General features: G+C 42.0%; 1 protein-coding gene across 4 annotated transcripts in view; it reads left to right on the top strand.

The window, feature by feature from the left end:
• Positions 1-27,557, top strand: part of MGMT (O-6-methylguanine-DNA methyltransferase) — a 492,598-nt gene that overhangs the window by 309,335 nt on the left and 155,706 nt on the right. The window lies entirely within an intron of this gene.

Below are 27,557 nucleotides of genomic sequence, written 5' to 3'. Positions count from 1 at the left end.
TTCTTTATTGGATCTTAGTATCAGGTCAGCTTTTCTACAAAGAGCATTTCTGCTGAGTGGAGATTTGACACCAGATTCTGTGTCTGCCTACATTTCCCAAGTTGAATCCTCAGGAAAAGCAGCCTTGTGTGCCCAGTCTTCAGTTGACAAAAGAGGTACCCATGCTGATCCTGGGGAGCCTGAAACACAAACAGCTACCATACATACTCTATAGCAGGAGTGCCCACACTTTTTGGGCTTGCGAGCTACTTTTAAAATGACCAAGTCAAAATGATCTACCAATAATAAAATTTTTTAAAAAACAGAAAGCACACTGTATGCAGAGAAAATGTTAATTATCATTTATATTCCGGGGTTTTTTCAGAGGTCAAGGCAGATGACTCTATGCAGTGTCACCTCAGTAACAACCATACAAAAATAGACAAATATACCCCCTTCCATTTTACTAAATCGCTATAGCAGTTTTTAGCGCAGGGAGCTGCGCTGAATGCCTCATGCTGCTCTCGACGCTCATAGGCTCCCTGCGCTAAAAACCGCTATTGTAGTTTAGTAAAAGGGAGCCATAGTGCAAAATATAGACAGCAGAAATAAATTCTCAAAAAGGACACATTTTGATCACTAAATTGAAAATAAAATCATTTTTCCTACCTTGTTGTCTGGTGATTTCATGAGTCTCTGGTTGCACTTTCTTCTTCTGACTATGCATCCAATATTTCTTCCCTTCTTTCAGCCTCCTGTATGCTTCCTCTCCTCCAGACCTCATTCTCTCCTCCAACTTTTTCTTTCTCCATGCCCCCTTCTTTCTTTCTGTCTCCCTGCCTCCCTTTCTCTCTTTCTCTCCATGCCCCCTTTCTGACTCCCTGTTCCCCCTTTCTTTCTGTTTCCCTTCTTTCTTTGTCTCCTTGCCCTCCCCTCCCCCAAGTCACTAGGTTTGCCGCCGCCGCAATCGGGGAACAGACCCCCAAGCCCCTCCGCCCCAAGCTCTCCCTGTAGAAGCGTCGGACCGACCAGCATTCCGCTCCCCAACGTCAATTCTGACGTCAGAGAGGAGTTCTGTGCCAGCCAGGCAGCGATTGGCTGGCCCAGAACTTCCTCTCCGATGTCAGAATTTATGTTGGGAAGCGGAATACTGGTCAGTCCGACGCTTCTACAGGGAGGGGGACGTCGGGGAGAGGAAAGCTGATCGGCTGGTAGATGGGCTCTGCGATCGACTCGCGTTGCCTTCCCGATCTACTGGTCGATCGCGATCAACGTATTGGGCACCCCTGCTCTATAGTCACTAATAGAGAATCCCACCTGCATTCACACAACTATACTGTGCTAAATATATAAGAAGGAAGAACAGGCAAACAGGCCAAGCGTACACACAATCATTCAAAGAACAAAAGAACACATGAAAAAGAAAAAAGTGGAGAAAAAACCTCAGATGAGCTTCATGGGTAAAAAAATCCATTTTCTGAAATCATATACAAATGATCAGCCGTTTCTTCTTCCATTCAAATAAAGCAAAAAGTTGATTCAATAATTGCAAGGAAGGATTCAATACACAACAAAGGCACAGTTAGTAATCAGCAGCGTGTGCTCAAAGGCAAAAAAAGTCACAAAAACAACAGCTGTTGTAGAACTCTGCTGTTTGCTGCCAATATCCCCCAAAACCTAGAATATACAAAAGCTCAACTTCGTGCTAAACAAATGCCATTAGCACAAGACCCGACAGGGAACTTCCATGTTTCGCCAGAGCTGCATCAGGGATCTTGTCACAGCAGTAAGTAGCTGGTATCGCCACGCAAAGGCAGAAACTGCAAGAAACACACTGCACACAGAATGGCGCCAGGGATTCAAGATGCCAGCGGCCGTCAGCAAGAACTGTAGAAAACTCAGCTACTTACTGCTGAGACAAGATCCCTGATGCAGCTCTGGCGAAACATGGAAGTTCCATGTTGGGTCTTGTGCTAATGGCATTTGTTTAGCACGAAGTTGAGCCTTTGTATATTCTAGGCCAGGGGTGCCCAATACGTCGATCGCGATCGACCAGTAGCTCAGGAAGGCAACGTGAGTCGATCGCGGAGCCCACCCGGGCTCCATGATAAACTCGTGTTGCCGTCCTGATCTACGGGCCGATCAGCCTTCCTCTCCAGTGTTCTCCCTAGGGCCTTTTAGCTGGGCGGTCCGCCCAGCTGTCATCTGCCGCTGCTGAACATTAAAAAAAACCCGGCTTGGAGATTTCAGCCCATAGTGAACTTATGCTCCGGGCTCTAACGTGTGCGTGCCGGCTTCTCTTCTCTTCCCTCCGAAACCGGAAGTTATGTCCGGGGGGTGGGGGGGGGGAGAAGGGAAGCCGGCACGCACATGTTGAGAGCCCTGAAGCAAGCGTTCGCTACGGGCTAATGCGGGAGACAGGTTAGTGAAGCATTTGTTCTTCTTCCTGCCGGGTCCTGCCTACTTTCTGTTTCCGCGAAGGCAGGACCCGGCAGCATTTCCCCCAATAGGTTGATCATGATCTTGGGCTGATCAGCCTTCCTCTTCCCGACGGCAGAATTGACGTTGGGGAGAAGAATGCTGGTTGGCCGAAGCAGGGAGAGCTTGGGGCCTGTTATTGGTGGCGTTTGGGTCCTGGTCCCCGATGGCAATGGCAGTGGCAGTGGCTTGGGGGAGAGCAGGGAGAAAGAAAGAAAAAGGGCAGGCAGGGAGACAGAAGGAAAGAAGAGAAACAGAAAAAAAAAGAAAGGGAGGCAGAGAGAAAGAAAGGGCAAGGAAGAGGAAGGAAAGGTTGGGGGAAGGAATGAGGTCTGGAGGAGAGGAAGCATACAGGCTAAAAGAAGGGAAGAAAGATTGTATGCAGAGTCAGAAGAAGAAAGTGCAACCAGAGACTCATGAAATCACCAGACAAGGTAGGAAAAATGATTTTATTTTAAATTTAGTGATCAAAATGTGTCTGAATTTATATCTGCTGTCTATATTTTACACTAAGGTCCCTTTTTACTAAACCGCAAAAGAGGTTTTTAGCGCAAGGAGCCTATGAGTGTCAAGAGCAGCGCTGGGCATTCAGCGCAGCTCCCTGCGCTAAAAACTGCTATTCTGGTTTAATAAAAAGGGAGGGGGGTATATTTGTCTATTTTTGTATGGTTGTTACTGAGGTTATAGTGCAAAGAGTCATCTGCTTTGACCTCTTTGAAAAACCCTGGAATAGGAATGATAATTAACATTTTCTATGCGTACAGTGTGCTTTGTGTTTTTTTTTTATTTTATTGTTGGTAGATCATTTTGACTTGGTCATTTAAAAAGTAGCTCGCAAGCCCAAAAAGTGTGGGCACCCCTGTTCTAGGCTTTGGGGGATATTGGCAGCAAACAGCAGCGTTCTACAACAGTTAAGTGTCTGTTGTTTTTGTGGCATTTTTTTGCCTTTGAGCACACGCTGTTGATTACTAACTGTGCCTTTGTTGTGTATTGAATCCTTCCTTGCAATTATTGCATCAACTTTTTGCTTTATTTGAATGGAAGAAGAAACGGTTGATCGTTTGTATATGATTTCAGAAAGTGGAGTTTTTTTACCCATGAAGCTCATCTGCGGATTTTTCTCCACTTTTTTTCTTTTTATGTGTTCTTTTGTTTGAATGATTGTGTGTACGATTGGTCTGTTTGCCTGATCTTCCTTCTTATGTATTTAGCAAGTATAGTTGTGTGAATGCAGGTGGGATTCTCTATTAGTGACTATAGAGTATGTATGGTGGCTGTTTGTGATTAAAACGTACTCTCTCCTGTGGAATTTTGTAGTGTTACGGAACCTGAAACACCTCAGGTAGATGATATTGTGTTTCAGGACAGGATTTCATAGCTGGCTGAGATGTTTGTAAATTATTTTGCTATCTTTACCAATTCTGACCGGGCTTTTAATCTAATTATGCCTTTTTCTCTCAAAAATTAGGAGTTCCACTAATTCTTATCACCTGTTTAATTCTCTACTACTGTGGAAATTTTGGATATCCTGGAAGACAGAATCTGGGATAGTTTTTACTTCATACAACTGAAAAATCTACAGTATACTCTGTAAAATAAATAAATAAAAAGTTTTCTGTCACACTGAATTGGATTAAATGCCCTACATATTTATAAAGATCACACATTATGTTAGGATCAGGCTCTTTCTTCTTCCTTAGGGGATAGCTTATTAACCCCTCTCTTAAAGAGTCCATCAGGGAAATAAGAAAGAGCCTGCAAATTATAGACTTTGCAAAATATCTGAGCCAGATTAATATATCAAGCATGCAAATCAGAGCAGGTGTGCCCTATTCTGAGAAGTCTGCATTGACTGCCCATAAGGCTTGTGCATTATTTTAATTATGTACATATTTAGTATTATCTATGGTATAGTACCTCTTTAACTTTATCATCATTGGTATGTTTTCACCACCACTAACGGTCTTTCATACTGTAAATCTATTAAATATTTATTTTCCATCCCCTTCTGATCAGCAAATTATTGAATAGTAGATAATGTGGAATATAATTTTTTTTTTTTAATAAACCAAGGCTGACTTTGATAAACTCACTGTTCCTATATTAATTTCTGAAATTAACATGGTCATCTCTTCTTTAAAAACTGGCAAATTATCTGGTTAAACACACTTTCCCCCTCTTCTATGAAACCGCGCTAGCGGTTTTTAGCGCAGAGAGCCGCACTGAATGGCCCGCGCTACTCCAGATGCTCATTGAGTTCCTATGAGCGTCGGGAGCTGCACAAGCCATTCAGCGCGGCTCCCTACGCTAGAAACTGCTACTTGTTTCCTAAATTGTTTCCTAAATTGTCCTACTTGTTTCCTAAATTGTTAAAATTGTGTAATCACTTTATTCTGAACTCACAAATTAAAGGTACATTTACTGAAATGAATATTGTGGTTTTAGAAAAACCTGGTAGACATATTTAGGGCTCCTTTTTATCAAGCGAGGTAAATGCTCCAATGCTCATTCAATTCATATGAATGTCAGAGCATTTACCTTGCCGGCCTGCAGTAAAAAAACTACTGCTGCTTGATAAAAAGAGCCCTTAATTGGCAAAAAATTACAGACTAGTATCATTATTATATTATGTATAACTGCAAAATTTGTGTGAAAATATTGGCTGAAAATTTGGTTAAAATTATTACTAAATTAATCCACCCGTCTCGAATTGGATTTGTCAAGGGCAAACTTGTCACAGATAACTCCAGTATACAGTATCGTGTTATATTTTGCGTGCTACTCTGCTTATGGATAATGCTGCATGTGTGATCTCACTAGATGCAGTAAAAGCTTTCAATTATATTGACTGGAAATTATTTTCAGTTTTAAATTGGTTTAATTTGTGTAAAGATTCCTTCAATATGGTTATAGTTTTATACTTTAACCCTTCTGCTTAGGTTTTTATAAATTCCATTCTAAACCGTCAGTTTCAGTTAACAAAAGGCACAAGGTAGACTTCTCCACTTTCCCCACTCTTTTTTATTTTAGCTTTGAAATCCTTATTAATAACATCTCAATCTGTTCATTGTGTTAAATAGCTGATACTTCTGTTAAATTGTCAGCATATGCTTATATAGAACCAAAATAAACCAAAATGACACTGGATATAATCTATTTTCTCTATTTATAGACGGGGACAAGCCTCAGAATATTGAGTATTAGATTTTCACCCATTCAGGGTTCTTTCAAAGAGAAAGACATTTCTTTTCTCTTACTCACGTTCACATCACTGGCTTGAACATTAAGTATAAATTTTATTTCTTCAATAATTTTCATTAAAACTACTATTTAACACTTTTTAATACTATTTGATACTAAAGGGACTGTGTAATTACTTCATAATACAGACTATTTAAACCTCAGTTTATTTCAGAGACTCTGGACCGAAAGTGCACTAGTGTGTATTTAATTGATAAGTAACCATCAAGTTTTTTTCTACTTTTGCTATATCAGCATATGCTTATGCCATTTTTTATACAGTCAAATCTCGGTTTGCGAGTAACGCTGTTTGTGAGTGTTTTGCAAGACGAGCAAAACACTCCTGCAAACTTTGACTCACAAATCGAGCGTTGACTCGATATGCGAGCCCCCACCCCAGGAACTAGCTTCGCACCCCCCCTGCGACCCACCCCCAAATCCTTACCTTGAGTGGACACCGGCATGCGCCAACCCACAGGACATATGCGTGCCTGATCTATGATGGGTTGCTGCGGGGCCTTGAGCTTCTGCACATGCTCAAGGCTTTCTGACTCCCACCCTCTACTGAGCTGTACAGCAATTCACTCCCTCACCTGTCATAGCAATGAATTCAGTCTTTTAGATTTCCAAATGTTCTTTCAGTGATGGTCCTGGTTTGATGGTGTGCTCTGCTATAACTCTCCTACACCTTACACAATGGTGGTTATCAGCCACCTCCTTTAGCAGTAACCCTTGTTATCTGTGTAGGAGGGAATACAATATACATCAGAATAAGAACATAAGAGATGCCTCTGCTGGGTCAGACTAGTGGTCCATCATGCCCAGCAGTCCGCTCATGCGGCGGCCCTTTTGGTCAAAGACCAGTGCCCTAACTGAGACTATCCCTACCAGCGTACATCCTTGTTCAGTACGAACTTGTCTAACTTTGTCTTGAATCCCTGGAGGGTGTTTCCCCTATGACAGCCTCCAGGAGAGCGTTCCAGTTTTCCAGCACTCTCTGGGTGAAGAAGAACTTCCTTACGTTTGTACAGAATCTATCCCCTTTCAACTTTAAAGAGTGCCCTCTCATTCTCTCTACCTTGGGGAGGGTGAACAACCTGTCCTTATCTACTAAGTCTATCCCCTTCAGTATCTTGAAGGTTTTGATCATGTCCTCTCTCAATCTCCTCTGTTCAAGGGAGAAAAGGCCCAGCTGCTCTAATATGTCGCTGTACGGCAGCTCCTCCAACCCCTTAACCATCTTAGTCGCTCTTCTCTGGACCCTTTCGAGTAGTATCCTGTCCTTCTTCATGTATGGCGATCAGTGCTGTACGCAGTACTCCAGGTGAGGGCGCACCATGGCCTGGTACAGCGGCATGATAACCTTCTCCGATCTGTTCATGATCCCCTTCTTTATCATTCCTAGCATTCTGTTCGCCCTTTTCGCCGCCACCGCACATTGCATAGACAACTTCATTGACTTGTCGATCAGAACTCCCAAGTCCCTTTCCTGGGAGGTCTCTCCAAGTACCGCCCCGGACATCCTGTACTCGTGCTTGAGATTTTTGTTACCGACATGCATCACTTTACCTACAGTGGATATGAATTAGCACTAGGTGTGTGTGTGTGGGAATGACAGTGGATGGATATGGACAACGGGCTATCTAGGTGTAAGAAATGGGTTGTAGAGGGAGCTCAGATTCACAGTGCAAGATAGTAAAAGAATAATGCAGACACTTCAATCAGACCAAATACTTGCTCTCCATTCTCCTCTAATTAGCCACAACAGATTCAATCCTTGGTCTTTACTGTGCTGTATATGATGCTTTCTGAACATTCATTATACAGTACTGCCAGGGCATATTCCCAGGACATTCATTGCTGGACATTCATGGAGCGTGGGTGCTTTCTTCTACCCTGTTTCTTGTGTCAACTGAAGAGGCAACCTTCTTACCCTTCATCTCATGCAGACCTCCTGCTCCCATATCATTATACAGTAACATAGGAAATGACAGCAGATGAAGATCTGCATGGTCCATCTAGGGTGCCTAACAGTCACATTCATTTTCAAAGCAATGTTGAACTCACAATCCATTAATTATCTATTTTACTTGCTAAGTTCCAATGTAAGATGCCTTCCCCCGCCCGAGATAGGCAAGATCTGTACTCGGATGATATGAATGTGATATAAAATACATATTCCTGATCCATCCTGCCATATACGGTAACAGATTGTAGAAATCCACCCGTATTGGCTACACTGCCCTATTGCTTGAGTGTCTGTCAAAGTTAACTCCAGCCCATCCCAAACTGTCTTGCCATATATGAGACAAAGACCAAAGAAATCTTTGGCATCAGTTCCACTTCCCCCATTGTCAGGGCTGCCATCCAAGCACCACTCTTGTGCATCATAAACAAAGTTATGATTGTTGATCTGTTGAGTTTTGTGTTGATACTATCTTCTTTCTATTTAGGGATCATTTGTGTCTGTCCCATGCATTACTGTTTTTGCTTCCACTACCTCTACAGGGAGGGCATTCCAGGCATCCACTACATTCTCCATGAAAAAGTAGTTCCTGGCATTACTCCGAGGTCTACCGCCTCATATTATGTCCTCTAGTTTTACCGTTTCTCCATCACTGGAAAAGATTTGTTTGTAAATTAATATTATTAAAGTATTTTAATGTCTGTATCATATCTCCTCTACCCCTTCTTTCCTTTAGGATATACATATTCAGGTATTTGAGCCTCTTCTCATACATCTCTCGACGCAATCCCAATATCATTTTTGTGGCCTTTCTCTGGACCGCTTCAAGTCTTAGCAAGATAGAGCCTTCAGAACTGAACAGAATATGCCAAGTGGGGGTCTCACCAATGACTTGTTCAAGGGCATTAACAGCTCCCTTTTTCTACTGGCAATTCTTCTCTCTCTCTCTAAGCGATCCGCCATTCTTCTAGCTATGGCCACCACTTTGCCACATTGTTTCACAGCCTTGAGGGTGTCGGACACTGTCATACAAAGGTCTCTCTCCCAGTCTGTACATATCAACTTCTCATCTCCTAGCACATACAATTCCATTGCCATTTTACTCCCCAAGTGCATCACTGTGCCTCGGGCAGTCTAGAAATGTTTTACATGCAGAAATGAATGAATAACAGATAATGCATTAAGAATAGAAAATAAAATAAAAATGTACCACTCTTGCAGTCACTAAACTACATACAACAACAGTTAGTATTACTTTGTATGGTCAATAGAAGATCCTGAGTTCAGTCCTTGTGCCTGAGAATGCTGTGGAGGGAGCACTCACAATCCCCAGAGCGAAGAGTGACACCTACTATAAAATAACAAACTGATAAGTAACCAACTTGAAAGCTTCTCAGGGGTATTGTCAAGACAGAACACCCCTACAGGAAAATGGACATTGGCATGGACAAATTACAAAATGAAAGACCGTATTTTTCGCTGCATAAGATGTAATTTTTTTCCACCCAAAAAGTGGGTGGAAATCTCAGTGCTTCTTATGGAGCAAAGGTACCGTTTTAAACACCTACCCGCTGCTGCACCATTTTAAAGCACCCTGCTGCCATACCTTTTAAAGCACCCACCCAACCACCTGCCCGCCATCGTCGCTGCTACCACCGTAGCTGCACCTTTTAAAACAGCTAACCGCCCTCTGCTGCCTCCTCCTCCTCCGTCGTCGTCATCATCATCGTCGCAGTCCCTGGTGATCCAGCGTGTACCCCTCCCTCACTAGCGGCACACAGGTCAGGAGCACAGATGTCAGCAGCAAGCTTTACGCGCTCCTGCTTGCGCCCGCGCTGTTTTCTAAATGGCTTCAGTTCTCGCGAGTCCCGCGAGAACTGACAAAGCCATTTAGAAAACAGCACGGGCGCAAGCAGGAGCGCGTAAAGCTTGCTGCTGACCTCCGCGCTTCTGACCTGTGCTCCGTAAGCGAGGGAGAGATATACGCTGGACCACCAGGTACGGGGGGATGATTTAAAAATACTGGGGGGATGATTGATCTAAAAATACTGGAAGGATGATTTAAAAGTACAGGGGGATGATTTAAAAAGGTACGGGGGAGGGGGAGGCTGGGGGGATGGCTGGCTTGGAGCATTCTGGTTTGGGGCGGGCTGGCTGCCACTACGCATGTCTACCATTAGACGTGCCCACCTATAGACATGGCCTTTACCCTGTCCCAGCCTATCACTAGACCACCAGAGGAGGGACAAAGTACAGGGCACACCATTTGGTTCAAAAATGTTTTCTTGGTTTTTTCCTCCTCTACAGGTGGGTGCGTCTTATGGAGCGAAAAATACAGTACCTCAACATTTGCTAGCTTTAAACCCTCATGTTATGTACAAAATGAACAACAAGGACAAATGAGAAAACACTAAATTTAGTGTGGAGTAGCCTAATGGTTAGTGCAGTGGCCTGAGAATCAGGGAAACTTGAGTTCAGTTTCCACTGCAGCTCCTTGAGATGCCAGGCAAGTTATTTAACCCTCCATTGCCCTAGGTACAAAATAATTATCAGTATAAAGAGATTAGTTTCTTACTTTCATAATATATTTTCCAGTAGATAGGGATGGTGTGCTGAACGATAGGTTGTTCATGCCTGCTCGCGAGCATTCTGTAGAATATGTCAATCACAGCTTTTTAACTTCCTGAATAAAGAGCTGATTGGATGAGAAAACATTAGGGAAATGGAAAAAACAGTGTTCCAAGTTGAAAGGTGCAATAAAAAGAGCTACTGACCTTTATGTGAAGAAAATAAATAAAAATAAGAGAAAAAGGAAACCGATATGGTTCTCCAAACTAGTGGTGGAAAAAATAAAGGCAAAAGAATTGTTTTTTGTGAAATATTTTAAAAAATCAAGAAGAGGAGTAAAGAAAGGAATATCGGATGAAACTGAAAGAAGTAAAGAGAGAGAGATATCTGGCAAAAGCGGAAGAAAAAATGGCTATAAATATAAAAAAGGGAGACACAAATTTTTTCAGTTATTTTAGTGAAAGGAGAAAGACAAAAAATGGAATTACAAGACTGAAAAAGGTATGAACCACTATGTGGAGAGTGATGACAAAGCAATTATGCTAAGCAAATACTTCTGTTCAGTATTCACAGAAGAAAACCATGGAGAAGGACAGCGATTGGATAGCAAAGTTACATCTGAGAATGGAGTGGATACTGCATCGTTCACGAAAGAAAGTGTTTATGAACAACTTGAAAAACTGAAGGTCCAGAAATATTAAAGAAGAGACAAGTTGATTTAATCATGTATTTTTAATGGATATTACTAATGGGCAGACTGGATGGACTGTTCATGTCTTTATCTGCTGTCATTTACTATGTTACTATAATCCTGTAGTCTGACTGACAGGAAAATATTAGCTGTGGAGCTGACTGCTAAGCTTGACTCAGAAATCAGACGCATCAAATAATTGCTAGGTGGGGGTTCAGCATATCATCCCTATCTACTGGAAAATATATTATCATGGTTAGAACCTAATCTTTTTTTCCAGTGCAATAGGGATGGTATGCTGAATGAAAGGGACATACCTAAACAGTCCCCAAAGTCTAGGATGGGAGATGTGAGCCTGCACGGGTTCACGGAAGTTTCGCCCCCCACATTTCGCCCCCAGCAATTCGCCCCTCACATTTCGCCCCCCACATTTCGCCCCCAGGTATGTTTCGCCCCCACACATTTCGCCCCCACACATTTCGCCCCCCGGATGTTTTGCCCCCACACATTTCGCCCCCGCACATTTCGCCCCTGATTATGTGTACTGCACATTTCGCATTGGGCTAGTTTAGCGCTGGCCACTGCGGTATTAGCTCCAACGCTCATAGGGGAGCCAGAGAGAGAGAGTCGGGGAGGCAGAGAGCAGGTTGTGGCGGAGAGCCGGGGTGCCAGAGAGAGAGTTGGGGGAGGCATAAAGTAGGTCACGGCGGAGATTAGGAGAGCCGGGGAGGCAGAGAGCAGGTCACGGCAGAGAGCCGGGGAGCCAGAGAGAGAGAGTCGCACCCACCCCGACTCTCCCTTGTTGAGCCGCGGCCTGCCAGAGCCCGCCGAGACGCTCCCTTGGTTCCTGCGGGAGGGCCGCCGCACACGCCACGGGAGGGAGGGGTTGTGCGTCGCCGGAGGCCCAGTACCTTATCGCCGGGTGGGAAGGGGTGGTGTGGCTGCCGCCGTCTCATCTGCTCAGCGTGGCTGGCGTCTCATGTAAGCCGAGCACCTGCGGTTTCCTACTCTGGAGATGTAAGGGCTTGCGATAGAGGCAGGAGGAAGGAAGAGAGAATCCTTTGCCTCTTTGACTGTTCTAAGCAACCTGGTACAGTGGTGTAAAATCCACCCCACGCCGCCCTCACTTTGTGGGAGGTGGGGGCCGTGAACCCTGCACCACAGTGGCCGAGGTAGAGCCCTGCAAATGTGTCCTTCCCCTCCCTGGGCGGCCCGGCTGTGTGGGAGGGGGGATTGGGGTTTCCGACCCTGGCGGCCGCGTCGCTGTCTCCCAGCCGCCCTGCTCCGGCCCCGGGCAGGGCGCGATGCACTGGAGAGCCGGGGAGCCAGAGAGAGAGTTGGGGGAGGCAGAGAGCAGGTTGATTGCAGGGCTGCAGGGCTGGCAGGACAGTCGGAAAGGGTCTCCCCCCCAGGGCCTAACTAGGTACTGGATCCAGTGGGGGGGGGGGCCTTCATGGTAGGAGTACAGCCCTCTCACTTCTGCCTTCTAAAATGGCTGTTGTCCTCTTGCAGCAGCTAATGGTATTAACAGGAAGTGCCGTGAGCAGCTGCGAAAGGTCATGGCAGCCATTTGGGAAGGCAGGAGCGAGAGGGCCATGCTCCTGCCACAAAGATCAATGCTGGACTGCTAGGTACTTTGATAGGTCTCAGGGGGAGGAGGGGGGGGCATGGGACATGTGGCTCACAAGCTGTATGGATCCAGTGGGGGGGGGGGCCTTCATGGTAGGAGTACAGCCCTCTCACTTCTGCCTTCTAAAATGGCTGTTGTCCTCTTGCAGCAGCTAATGGTATTAACAGGAAGTGCCGTGAGCAGCTGCGAGAGGTCATGGCAGCCATTTGGGAAGGCAGGAGCGAGAGGGCCATGCTCCTGCCACAAAGATCAATGCTGGACTGCTAGGTACTTTGATAGGTCTCAGGGGGAGGAGGGGGGGGGCATGGGACATGTGGCATGTTGCCGACCCTATCTTAGACGCAGAAAGGGGAGGTGGGAAGGGAGACAAAGTTAGAGTGAGAGAGAGAGAACGGAGGAACGCTCAGGGGCGAAATGTGCAGTACACATAATCAGGGGCGAAATGTGCGGGGGCGAAATGTGTGGGGGCGAAATGTGTCTGGGGGCGAAATGTGGGGGGCAAAATGTGAGGGGCGAATTGCTGGGGGCGAAATGTGGGGGGCGAACCTTCCGGATCCCGCCTGCACGTAGTACTGAGGACCTGAAAGTTGCATCGTCCTGTGCTAAACCCTATAGAATTTGGTGAAAGTATGATGGAACGACCAGGTCGCTGATGTGCAATTCTCCTCAGGAGTAATTGCCCTTGCTTCTGCCCAAGAGGAAGCCACTCCTCTTGTCGAATGCGTCTTCAGTGAAATAGAAGGGTCACTTAAGCTACCTTTTATTTCTCTTCAGCCTGTTCTGCTATTTACCAGTGTGCCCAAAACAAGATTTAAATCTAAGTTTTCAGAGAGCCATTTGGAGATTAAGAAATGTGAATTGTCAACAACTACCGTAGACCAAGATTTTGTGACATGAAATTTCAAGAAAATTAAATCAAGATGGAAAATATTTATGAAAGGGTAGTGGATATGCAACCTTGAGGAGGCTAAAATACTGACTCCTATTGCTCCATTTTAGCTACTTCAAAAGTTACCGGCCTTAGCCCTCATATTGGTAAAGCCAATTTTTTTGTAGCATATAAAGCAAGACTAATGATGGCCGTACCGTATATACATAATATTCAGTTCAAGACAAACAAGGAAGGTCTGCAATGAATGTAAAATGTTTGAAAAAAAATCTCAAGGCTGCAATGCATAATGATCCACAGAGAAAATGTCCAATGAAAAACAAAGTAAGATTAAACAGTTATGTGTAGGGAATTATGCTCAATAAATGCTTTATCATGTTAAACAGTGATTAGAATATGGTGAGCAATGTGGGCTAATAAGTACAGTATGACATTGAAATATGGAATTAATTTCATTTCAATAAACAAAACTTCCTTTCTTAGAAAGAACACATGAAAGCAAATAACAAAAGGCTCATTTATGTAAGTTTATTGTAGATAAATGCATTTTAAAAACATTAAGTGCCCTATTATATGTAGATTGAATTTTAGTTTTTAGGACTTGTAACTTCTGCCATGTTTTATAGCTTCCTTTAGCATATTCTCTAGAGATGCTAGATTATTTTTTTCTCATTTTTGGCTGTTTTGCATTAGTGCCTACCCACAAAGAGACACAGTCATACACACAAGCCCTACTGTAGGTAGCAGTAAGCTACAACCCTGCTGCAGGCATTACTATGAAAGAGCCCTTTGTTGATGCTATCTTCATGGTAGACGCTTGCTTTAATTTGATCTCTAGGGATTCTCCTTACCTTAGTGGGCAACCACCTGTAAGAAATACCCTTTGAGTACTGCATGAATATGAAGAAACCAACTCCTAATTACTATTATTCCTTTTCTATTATTTTAGAAGTGGCGCATGAAATTGAGTCCTGGGTTCTCCAATACAATAGAATCAACTTGCCATCTGGTAGTCCTTTGCAATATGTATGAATAAGGTGATTCTTTTTAGTTCAAAAATTATGTTCAATTCGCACACAGCGATTCTTAAAAATAATTTTCAGATTTCTAAGAGGTTTTCTTTTCTTAAAATATATCTAAGAAATTACAGTATGAGAAGTGGGCATCTACAAGCAAAATCAATATGTATGTAGTTAAGTAATGGATTTGCTGCCAATCATAGGAGTAAGTAAAAATTGCAGCTTTAGGTTATCATGTATGCTAATAATGCAAGAAAGAAAAATATAGAGAAGTGGGGTACAACTAGATTTTTTTTGAAGCCCCTTATTATTTTTTTCAGATATCATTTTATAAATGTATTGAAAATAATGGTATGGTTCCCACTTTGTGTTTCTTGCAAATCATGTGCAATTATTAAAGTATAAATAAGAATAATATTTTACAGTCTCAGTGGGCACTAAATGAATCTAATTAGTTTCTTGGCTGATGAATACTTTTAATGAACTCCAAAAGTCTTTCTAGGCAGACTAATGTTTTCATCTTCTTTACTAATTGTAGCATTTTTACACACTATATGCTAGGGTAAACACCATTTCCATTGTTTATCAATATTTATTTGCATTCCAGTTTATACAGATGTTCTACAGTTTTTCATTGAAATGTTTCTACAGTATAGATATTAAAATATATAAAGTTCATTCTCCCACAAAGGCTGAAGATGGAACCCATTGTATAATGTTCTTTTTATTTATTTATTTATTTGTTTGTTCATTTTTATAGCCTGTCCTCCCCAGAAGCTCAGAATGGGTTACAATAAAATAAAAATTAGGTACTTGGAAGTTCCCTAACTGTCCCGAAGGCTCGCAATCTAGCTAAAGTACCTGAGAAAACAATTATTAAACAGTAAAGATTTAATAATTCAAATAATAAAATCCATTAAGCATATTCAGATAGGAAAGATAGAGACAAGATATGAGGCCCCTTCCTCTCTGAGCACACTACCCAGACCCTTGTCCATGCTCTCATAACCTCACACTTAGATTACTGCAATCTACTTCTAACTGGTATCCCGCAGTGTTGCCTCTCCCCCTTGCAATCTGTGCAAAACTCTGCTGCACAACTCATCTTCTACCAACCTCGCTACACTCATGTCACCTCTCTCCTTAAGTCACTTCACTGGCTCCCTATCTGCCATTGCATATTTCTGACCTACAAGTGTGTTCATTCTGCTGCCTCTCTTCTCTCTCCTTATACACCTCCCAGAGAACTCCGTTCCTCAGATAAGCTGTGCTTAGCTTTACCCTTCTCCTTCACTGCCAATTCCAGACTTTGTTCCTTTCATCTAGCTGCCCCCTATGCCTGCAATAAATTACCCAAGTTTGTCCGTCAAGCCCCTTCCCATCCCTCGTTTAAAAGCAGACTGAAACCCCATCTTTTTGATATAGTCTTCAATCCTTAACCATACTCCTCTGCCCTCTAACCCAGCCAGCTGATTAACCGTTCCCCTTAACTGTATCCATGACATCCTGTTTGTCTGTTTAGATTGTAAGCTCTTTCAAGCAGGGACTGTTTTCTTCTTCTTTGTGACTCTGCAGCGCTGCGTGCACTGGTAGCGCTATAGAAATAATCAATAGTAATAGTAGTAGTAGCAGCATCTTATAAGCTTTCAAAAAGGCTTATGTGTTTCATTTTGGTGTCTGTTACCATTTGTCCTATATACTAGAGAAGGCATGGCCTAGTGGTTAGAACAGCAGCTAAGAATCAGGAAAGCCAAAGTTCAAATCCCAAAGATGGGCAAGTCCACCGTCTCAGGTACAAATATTAATATGTTAATGTAAGTTATATTCTTTATTAAAATGGAACTTGTTGAAATTAGGTATGCATTAAATCACATTAATACAAGTTCATGTGCATTAGCTCCCATCGGTAAGCCTGGCCCTTGGTCTGTAATCCCTTTTCACTGAAATATAACTTGAACTATCAAGGTGTAAACTAAGTACAAATTAATATTTTCCTCCATATAATTACAATTAGGAGTACTTTACATATGCATGAAGAAAATACATCTATCAAGCAGCTGAGATTCGTAGCCAAAGGACAAAATGCTACAAATGTGTTAATTAAACTGGGCAATCTAAAAGGGTAAATAGGTTTAAACAAGTTTTGAATTGTATAAAGGAATAAGATGGGGTTCATGTTAGGATCATTAGTAGCATGTGATTGCTACTATTTGTTTTACAGTTTTATGTGGATGATTTCAGTGTACCTTTCGAACTTTGACACTTTCAAATAAAGTCCATTTAGGAACATCGTCACTCCACAGAGTTTTTTTGGTTTTCTCTGGATTTTCTTCTTTGTGGATATTTTGGGGTCAATTCCTTTTGTTTTTTTTACAGTTTTAAACCTTAGCCTCAGTTCCTGAATGAATTCCCCCACTTCCTTTTCATACATATATATTTCTGTGGTTTTCTCTTAGTCCCCATTTAGATTCACAAATCACTGCATTCCTTAAAACCAGTTTTCCCGCTTTTGCGGATCCAAGATGGCTACCGCATGTTTGCTGCAGTGAGGACACCATTGATTCTCAATCATACCTGCACTAAATATGCCGAAGAGATGGGGCAGGAATGTCGGTGGTGCCTCCCGACGACCGACTGCCACTTCGTTAGCGATTGATGATTTTCTTCGGGGGCTAGCCTGTTTGGGACACCGCTGGGGAGTAGTGTGGGGGTGAAAACCTCAGGGCTCGACGTTATTCTAAGCCCCTACGAGAGGACGCCACCCATCAGCCACTGCCGCAGGCAGCCAGCTCTCTACGGGACCAAAAAGCACCCGAAGAGATAGCCCTCTCGTCTCCGGAGGCCAGTGTGTTGGAGGGCTTGCCGTTGGAGACAGCTCAGAGTGGCTTGCTCACTCTGGTAGGACCTGAGACCGGGACAACTAAGGCTGGGGGAGCACAAGACTCCATGGAGGTAAACCAAATTTCGGAACAATCTCACAGCACAACCACAATTTTTTACAGCAATTAAACCTCCAGAAGTCACACTTGAAGCACTATGGGATTTGGTAGTGAATCTGGGAAATTAAAAATTTGGATAAGGAACTTAAAGAACAGAAAGGAGAAATAAAATTGATTAAACAAGATATATCTCTGTTAAAAGTAGAGGTACAAAAATACAGGTAAAGAGCTAACAGTAGTAAAGAATAATCAAGACTTACTGGTTAAAGATAATATAATTTTGAGGAGGAAATTGGAAGCTCTGGAGAATAATGGTCGAGCTAACAATTTGAGGATTATAAACTTTCCTAAGATCTTATCATTCTCCCCTCGAGAAATGCTGAAGCGGTACTTTATGGAAATATTAGAAATTCCTGAAAGCTCTTTACCTCCTCTTACAAGGGCATATTATCTTCCTGTTAAATCCCAAGTCAAAGAAAAAGAAAAAGTTGAGGAATCTCAGGAAAGACCATTGGACATTTCCGCAATACTGGAACAATCGGATAGAGAATTGGCTGCCCCAGCCACTCTCTTGTTGTCTGTGGCTTTGGCCCCAGACAAGGATTGGATATTAAAACTTTTCTTTAAAAATAGATCCAAGGACTTCCTGGGACATCATATCCAGATATTTCCTGATGTCTCTAGAGAGACCCAAAAAAGAAGAAAAGAATTCTTAATTTTGAAACCTGGAGTGACTCAAATAGGGGGTATTTTCTTTTTGAGATATCCATGCAAATGTGTTGTCAAATACTGTTCTTTGAAGTATATCTTTACAGACCCATCTCATTTGATAAATTTCCTCTCAATTAAGCATCTTGAGAAAAATATAGCTGTGCCTAATGAAGTTTAGCTCTCTGTACCGCAGTAGACATACGTTTTTCCTAAAAAATGTTTTTGATTGATTTTGCTCTACTCTTTAAATCTTGGTTCCAGTTATTGAGGACTAGTGTGTGATCAAATGAGTCTATTTTATGTATTCATATAATTTCAAGTTTGATGTGTTTTTCAATTTTGGAAAATAAGGTAATTTGGTTTTTGATCGCACTTTTCTGTACAAGATTTTTATGCTTGGTAAACATTATAAAATTGCATAAATAAATTAAAAAAAAACAAACAAACCCAGTTTTCCCATCACATAGTTGTTGTTTTTTTTAACATTTAAGCATAATTTCCAAAACAGAAATGGTCAACGATAATTCCACAAGGGAGAGAAAAGCAAACACAAAATATAATGAACTAAACCACAACTGCAAATATATAGCCCATGTCAATGAAGAATAATGGAAAAGATACATAGTAAAATTATTATCAAAGTAATCACCAGGAATAAAGAGAATTATTCCCACATTTAAGCCTGTTACCCCACCTTATAGTAACTCAACATGTTAAGCTTTCCTATCGGATAGAGATGTCGCCAATTGAAGGGACTCAAATAAAATTGAGTATCCTGATACTCAAGCCTTTACTTGGGGACTTCAGAAAGAAAGCTGTTCATAGTACTTACACTCAAGGTCTCAGCATTAAGGAGCCCTTTTACTAAACTCTGGTATAAAATGGGTTTAGCATGTCCTAACATGGAACTTTTCCACACTACTTTCCCATATTTACCATAGCTGTAAAATAGGACTTATTTTTTTGCTGGTCCTGCACTTCTTAACATGCAGAACCGGCAAAAAATATTACCTGGGAATGCCTACCACATTAGATCCACATTAACTAGTTGGCACACTAGTTGGCTTCGATGCCCACTCTCCACCATGCCATGCTGCATGATTAACACACAGAAAATATTTTTTGAGCTCACTTAGCACATCTTAGTAAAAAGGCCTCTAAGAATTGTTTCTGGAATATCTGAGTGGAATGTACCATATCAGGAAACATTTGAATTACACTTCTCCCTCGCATTCGCGGGGGATACGGGCAGAGCTGGACTGCGAATGACAAAAAACTGCGATTATCCAGCTCTGACCCACCCCACCTTCCTGCCGCCTTCCCGGCCTTACCTGGTGGTCTAGAGGGCTTTCGGGGCAGGAGTGATCTTCCTACGCTCCTGCCCCATGCAGATCGCCATGAGGAAATGGCTGTAGGGAGTTCCTAATCTGCAACACATTTGAAGATCCCTTGACCTCAACGGGCAATGCATTACACATAGAAGTGCCCTGTATCGATATCACGGAACGCTGAAAATGGATCACAGATCTAAATGACTGAATTTCAAGCAATATGTGGCTCTAAGAATGTAATATCATGTTAGATGTTATGTATAAATGGGCGACTTAATACCTTAAAGATCAAACATACTACTTTAAATTCAATGCAAAATGAAATAGAAATAGCTAGCCAATGCAAATCATGCAAAATAGGCATAATGTCAAATTTGGACACATTCATAATGATCTATGCAGCAGCATTCTGTACTAGTTATAATGCATGAATCACATATTTAGGTAAACCCAAGGTAAAGTGAACTACAATAATCAAAAGCAGTGGTCAACACTACTACAATAGTTTGAAAGTTGTCCAGCGAGAGAAAAATCCCTCAATCATTTTAATAGATGTAGCTTAAAAAAAGCTTTTGAAGCAACAGCTTGAATTTGCAGCTTAAAAGATAAAGCAGAATCAAGGATAATGCCTAAATATTCACGTTGGCTAAGTACAGGGATCTTCACATCATCAAAGATAATCTCAATTGGAAATATATCCATCTGATTACTATGTCCAAAACATAAAATTTAAATCTTTACCACATTGAGCTTAAGATAATTCTTTGTCAAAGGACTGGATGACAAGTGTAATGGTTCATCATCTTGAATCCTTGCCAGACAGTAAACTATGAGGATTAGGTAGTTCCAATCATGGTTCCTTTCTTTGCTATAGAAGACTGCGTTATGGATCTACGGGATCTTCATCTCAGAGGTCCTATCAAGGATCTAGACAAAGATTTGGCAGTTCCAGGAGAACTGCTCAGATTCTTACATTACATTACATTAGTGATTTCTATTCTGCCATTACCTTGCAGTTCAAGGTGGATTACATATGAATTGTCAGGACATGTAGAAGTACATAAGGAGTAGTTTGGATATTTTCTAGTTTGGTAAGGAATGGAGCGTATTGCAGGTGATGTTTGAGGTAGATCTAGGTGTATTAGTTTGGTTTTATGTATAATTTGAATAGTAGGATTTTTGTTTCTTTTTTGAAGGTTTTGTAATCTGTGGTCAAAGTCAGTAGAATGGAGAGTTGCTGGTTCAGCTTTGCTGCTCGAGTGGCTAGGATGTTGTAGTACAGCTTTTTTCATTTCACATTTTTGGTTGGAGGGTGCATGAATGGTGCATGGGTTCTCCAGTGTCCGGTTGAGGTGGATTAATTTAGTCTGTTGTTCCAGAAGACTGGGCTGTCTCCGTTTATGGCTTTGAATAGTAGGCAGAAGAATTTGAAGAGTAATCTCATTTGTATTGGGAGCCAGTGTGAGTTGTGATGTGCCTCTGTAATGTGGTCATATTTCTTCAGTGAGTAGATAAGTCTTAAGGCTGTGTTTTGGAACTAGTTTTTTTTTTTCAAAGAATTTTCGAACTTGCCTTAGGTTTCTCATGACTGTGAATGATTTTTTTTATTGTTTTGTTGATTTGTGGCTGCATGGTGCATCTTCTGTCTATCAGCACTCCCAGGAATTTGAGTGAGTTGGATGGGATATGAGATTGAGTTTATTACTAGGTTTGTTACAGTTGGTGTTTAGCTTTTTTCGAGGAGGATGAAGTTTGTTTTGTCAGGGTTTAGTTTCAGTTTGCGTTCTTTCATCCATATTGCTGCTGTATCAAGTGTATTGTGCTTGCCATGGAGGGCGCTGATTGGTCGAAAGGAAGTAGAATGGTGATGTCTGTGTAGCTGTAGGATATAAGACCTAGTCTGTCTAGGCAAGAGCTAAGGGAAGCAATGTATAGGTTGAAGAGTGTGGGAGATAGTGGTGATCCTTGGGGTACGCCATGGGATTAGACCATGGTTCTGATTTTTCATTGTTTGTTTTAACTCTGTATGTTCTGGATTCAGCAGCAAATTCTAAGAAGTCCCAGTGATGCCAGGTTGGTCTCTGAGCTCCCCGCATAGGAGAGAGACTTTTGATGTTCTGGAAGACTTAGGCACAGATTTCTTCAGAACGGTAGGTGCTGGACATAATTCAAGAGGGCTACAAGTTTGAATTTTTTCGGCCACTCCGGGACCTCTTCTTGAACTCTGACGGGAAGACTGGAGAAGGCTGCCAAGGTCAGTGTGACAGTACAAAGGCTGTTACAAATTAGAGTACACATCCCACCCTAACCACTCCTCTCCTTTCAGCTCTGGGCACACAGTGGGCTTGAGGCCTAAAATGTCCCTGGATACGTCCAAAAATCCGTTTCGATTATCGGTCCATGAATGTCTTTTTAGATCGGCCAAGTGCCGACTTGGGTGGGTTTTTAGACATGTTTAAGTTTTGATTACAAGCCCCATAACTTTTAGTGAAATGTGAAATTACCGCACAGAAACTGACAAGTTCCCTTTAGGGGCTGTGCCCATCTGGTCAGTCTCTACTGTCTCACCTAAATCCATAAGTGAATTCCTTCTCTGTAATCTTCATACATGAATGGTCAATAAGAAGACACATCTCAGATCTGGAAGATCTCCATAGATTTTTATCTGTTTTTCAGTTTTTTCCAAAGGGCCATTACTCAGACTGGAGCTGGGTCACGAGTGGTGTTCCGCAGGGCCGCTGCTATTTAATATATTCATAAATGATCTAGAAACAGGGACGAAGTATGAGATAATAAAATTTGTGGACGACACCAAACTATTTAAAGGAGTTCGAACTAAAGAGGACTGCAAAGAATTGCAAAGGGACTTGAACAAACTAGGGGAATGGGCGATGAGATGGCAGATGAAGTTCAACGTTGAGAAATGTAAAGTATTACATATGGGAAGCAGAAACCCGAGGTATAACTTTACGATAGGAGGGATGTTATTGAATGAGAGTACCCAAGAAAGGGACTTGGGGGTAATGGTGGACATGACAATGAAGCCGACGGCACAGTGCGCAGCGGCCGCTAAGAGAGCGAATAGAATGCTAGGTATAATCAAGAAGGGTATTACAATCAGAATGAAAGAAGTTATCCTGCCGTTGTATCGGGCGATGGTACGTCCACATCTGGAGTACTGCGTCCAATATTGGTTGCTGTACCTTAAGAAGAATATGGCGTTACTCAAGAGGGTTCAAAGGAGAGCGACACGTCTGATAAAAGGGATGGAAAACCTTTCATACGCTGAGAGATTGGAGAAACTGGGTCTCTTTTCCCTGGAGAAGAGGAGACTTAGAGGGGATATGATAGAGACTTACAAGATCATGAAGGGCATGGAGAGAGTAGAGAGGGACAGATTCTTCAAACTTTCAAAAATAAAAGAACAAGAGGGCATTCGGAAAAGTTGAAAGGGGACAGATTCAAAACGAATGCTAGGAAGTTCTTCTTTACCAAAGTGTGCTGGACACCTGGAATGTGCTTCCAGAGGACGTAATAGGGCAGAGTTCGGTACTGGGGTTTAAGAAAGGATTGGACAATTTCCTGCTGGAAAAGGGGATAGAGGGGTATAGATAGAGGATTACTGCACAGGTCCTGGACCTGTTGGGCCGCCTCATGAGCGGACTGCTGGGCACGATGGACCTCAGGTCTGACCCAGCAGAGGCATTGCTTATGTTTTTATGTTCTTATGTTATGTTCTTACTGGTTATTTCAGGACTGGTGACAGTAACATAGTAGATGATGACAGATAAAGACCCAAATAATCCATCCACTCTGCCCAACCTGATTCAATTTATTTATTTTTTCTTTTTAGCTATTTCTGGGCAAGAATCCAAAGCTCTACCCAATACTGTGCTTGGGTTCCAACTGTCAAAATCTCTGTCAAAACCTACTCCAGCCCATCTACACCCTCCCAACCATTGAAGCCCTCTCCAGCCCATCCTCCTCCAAACGGCCATATACAGACACAGACCGTGCAAGTCTGTGTCTGTATATGTGTCAAATATTATTTTCTGATTTTCTGATTCTAGATCCTCTGTGTTCATCCCAAGCTTCTTTGAACTCAGTCACCGTTTTCCTCTCCACCACCTCTCTTGAGAGCACATTCCAGGCATCCACCACCCTCTCCGTAAAGTAGAATTTCCTAACATTGCTCTTGAATCTACCACCCCTCAACCTCAAATTATGTCCTCTGGTTTTACCATTTTCCTTTCTCTGGAAAAGATTTTGTTCTACATTAATACCCTTCAAGTATTTGAACATCTGAATCCTATCTCCCCTGTCCCTCCTTTCCTCTAGGGTATACATATTCAGGGCTTCCAGTCTCTCCTCCTATCATTTTTGTCGCCCTCCTCTGGACCGCTTCAAGTCTTCTTACGTCCTTCGTCAGATACGGTCTCCAAAACTGAACACAATACTCCAAGCGGGGCCTCACCAATTACCTGTACAGGGGCATCAACACCTTCTGGTCAGACTGCACCTGGAATACTGCGTCCAGCATTGGTCTCCATACCTAAAGAAGGATATAAAACTGCTAGAGAGGGTGCAGAGACGAGCAGTGAAGCTAGTGAAAGATATGGAGAACCTGGACTAAGAGGAACGACTTAGAAGACTGGGGTTGTTCTCTTTCGAGAAGAGGAGACTGCGAGGGGACCTGAATGAGACTTTCAAAATACTGAAAGGATTCGACAAAATGGAGCAGGGAAAGCAGTTATTTACAATGTCCAGTTTGACACGGACAAGAGGACATAGACTGAAGCTGAGGGGGAACAGGTCCAGGACGAATTTCAGGAAGTTCTGCTTCATGCAGCGAGTGGTGGACACCTGGAATGCTCTCCCAGAGGAAGTAATTGCAGAATCCACCGTTCTAGGATTTAAGGGTAAATTAGATGCACATCTCCCTTGAGAAGCATACAGTGATATGGGGACTAAAACTATGCCAGGGTACACCTGGCGGGGCTTCCGCGTGTGCGGATCACCGGACTTGATGGACCCAGGGTCTGATCCGGTGATGGCAATTCTTATGTTCTTATGTTCTTCCTTCTACTGACTACTCCTCTCTTTATACAGCCCAGCATCCTTCTGGCAGCAGCCACCGCCTTGTCACACTGTTTTTTTACCTTTAGATCTTCAGACACTATCACCCCAAGGTCCCTCTCACTGTCTGTGCATATCAGCTTCTCACCTCCCAGCATATACGGTTCCTTCCAATTATTAATCCCCAAATGCATTACTCTGCATTTCTTTGCATTGAATTTTAGTTGCCAGGCATTAGACCATTCCTCTAACTTTTGCAGATCCTTTTTCATATTTTCCACTCCCTCTTCGGTGTCTACTCTGTTACAAATCTTGGTATCATCTGCAAAAAGGCACACTTTTCCTTCTAACCCTTCTAACTCACAAACATATTTTAACTCCACCACTCACCTTTCCTTCCTCCAAGCAACTTCCATTAGCCACTACCCTTTGGCGTCTTTCCGACAGCCAGTTTCTAACCCAGTTCACCACTTTGAGTCCTATCTTCAGCCCTTCAAGTTTGTTCAAGAACCTCCTATGAGGAACCGTATCAAAGGCTTTGCTGAAATATAAGAAAATTACATCTAGCATATGACCTCAATCCAGCTCTCTGGTCATCCAATCAAAAAATTCAATCAGGTTTGTTTGGCACGATTTCTTGTTCTGCGAATTGAGGCCTTCTGGTCTATTGTCTCATTTGGAAAGCAGTTTACCTAAGGTACACTGAAGGTCTCTGTTTGGGCAGAATTCTAATATGCCAAATAAAAAGAAAATATACTGTATTTTTTGCTCCATAAGATGCACTTTTTTCCACCCAAAAGTGGGTGGAAATGTCGGTGCGTCTTATGCAGCGAAGATAAATTTTTTAAATACCCCCCACCCACCCCGTCGTACCTTTTTAAATGTTCCATTGTTGGGGGTATGTGGGTGGGCTGTCACCCCCCCCCCACCAGTGCTCCCTGCCTGCTTGTCGCCGCCGCAACTGCACCGCAACTCTGGGACAGGAAGGGCCAGTGTGCAGCGATTGCACGTCGCCGGCTCACAAGCCTTCCTCCGACGTCAGTTCTGACATCAGAGAGAAGGGAAGGGCCAGCAAGAATCTCCCATGAAATCACACTCGCAATAGTACAGATAGTATTGGGGCTCAAGCTGACTCTATCAGGGAGTCTGTTAACACCATAGTAACATAGTAAATGACAGCAGATAAAACCCTGAAGGGTCCATCCACAGTTTTGCCCATAAGTTATACTCATTAAAAAATACACCGGTAAAACAATTATCCACAGAGCAATTAACTTCTAAAATCTATATAGATATGGTCTCCATGTTTGAGCTCTTCTAAAACTCTGGGGTGGCTAACATTTGGTCCTGATGGTTTGTAACCTTTTAGTTTGTTATTTTGATTTTTACATCTTCTAGACTTAACAGTGATGTGTTTGATCAGACCATCACCATTAAAGGTTTCCAACGTGGTATGACCACAATATAATTGTCAATTTAAAAAAAGGCAAAAATATTGTTTAGTTTTTCTGTTATTGCCTTATCCTTCTTGAGTACACTCCCCCTTGATGATCTAGCACACCAAATAACTACCTCATGGACCTTTTGACTCTAATTTAATTGAAAATATTTTTAACTTTAGGTTTTACCTCTACAAATGCAAAGTTCTCATGACCTGTCATTACTTTTTTACACTGAACTTGCTAGTGCTTGTTCTTCTCCCTATTTTATTCAGTAGAGTATGCTTTTCATTGTTATTTACTTGATCTGTTAATAAATAGGCCCCCCTTGAAAACAATGAGGCCTGCATTAAATAATGCACATCAGTGAGACACCTAAAAACATATTTGTTCCTAAAGTACTTAGGCAGCTGCACTGCACAATCTTTCCCCACAATAACTGACCACTAAATCTTAACTCTGTTAGTACTACTCAATCTGTAACTTTTTTAATCATTGTAAACCGCATAGAACTTCAAGGTCTTGCGATATATAAACTGTTATTATCATATATCATACATTTGTACAACGAACATTGTCATTTGAAGTAACATTTTATTTTGTTGCCATTCCTTTTCATCTCATCTTTAAATACTTTTTCACATTCACTGCAGTGGATGTTTTCTGTTAAGTAGACCTATAAGTTATAAATCCACTGTTCTGATTCTATGTATGATGTAATCTACATTGTGTCTTATCCATGGGGAAATAAAGGATTATCAAATGAATATAAATAAATCTACAGATACCGATACTAGTTCCTTTGTTCCTTGTAACACCTCACATTACAGACCATCATTTCCACAACAAATAAGTACGTTAGAAATTATCATAAAGACTCCACATGATTTGTTTCAATAAAAATAGATTGCAGTAGCCTTCAACTCGGCTCCTAGTGACTCTAGGCAAGTTACTTAACCCTCCATTGCCCAGCATTACAAAAAGCTGCACTGATTAATTGTGATTAAAAATTTTAATAAATACGCAGCCCTAAAAAAGTTAAAGAATAAAAAGTAATGATTAAAATAAGAAATGCAAAACGCAAATTGAAATATTACATTTTAAAGAATCGTAAAACAGCCTGCAGAATAGCTATAAGCAGCCTTACAGTTTTCAGAGCCTACTTCAGAAATACAGCCATGGTACAGTATTTATCATATTCCACTCATGGTACAGAAGTTTAGATAGCTGTCACTAACACCAAGGGGTTTATTAATGGAGAAAAATTAATTGTATATACACTGAATTAATGAGATAGAAAAACACGCATGTCTCAGTTAATACTGAGAGGGATGGCCTCTGCTGAGGCATTGGTAATGAACTGGTTGGGTCAGTGCAATGATGTGCAGAACAGCTATCCAGTGAACCACAGTGCTTGACTGATCGTGTAGGCTGAAACTACTGTTAAAAAAAAAACACTGAAATGTAAACACCAGGCAACGGTTTTGAGCACAAAGTTGACCCCCTGATGTGCATTCCGCAGACTGCTATCTTCAGATTTATAAATAAATGATTAGATGTAACATCTCTGGAGATTTTTTCTTTTCCACAGCAATTATAGG

Source organism: Geotrypetes seraphini, chromosome 4, assembly GCF_902459505.1.
Source record: "Geotrypetes seraphini chromosome 4, aGeoSer1.1, whole genome shotgun sequence".
NCBI lineage: Eukaryota > Metazoa > Chordata > Amphibia > Gymnophiona > Dermophiidae > Geotrypetes > Geotrypetes seraphini.
Note: the sequence above shows the minus strand (reverse complement) of the source record. Positions and strands in the feature narration are given on the sequence as shown.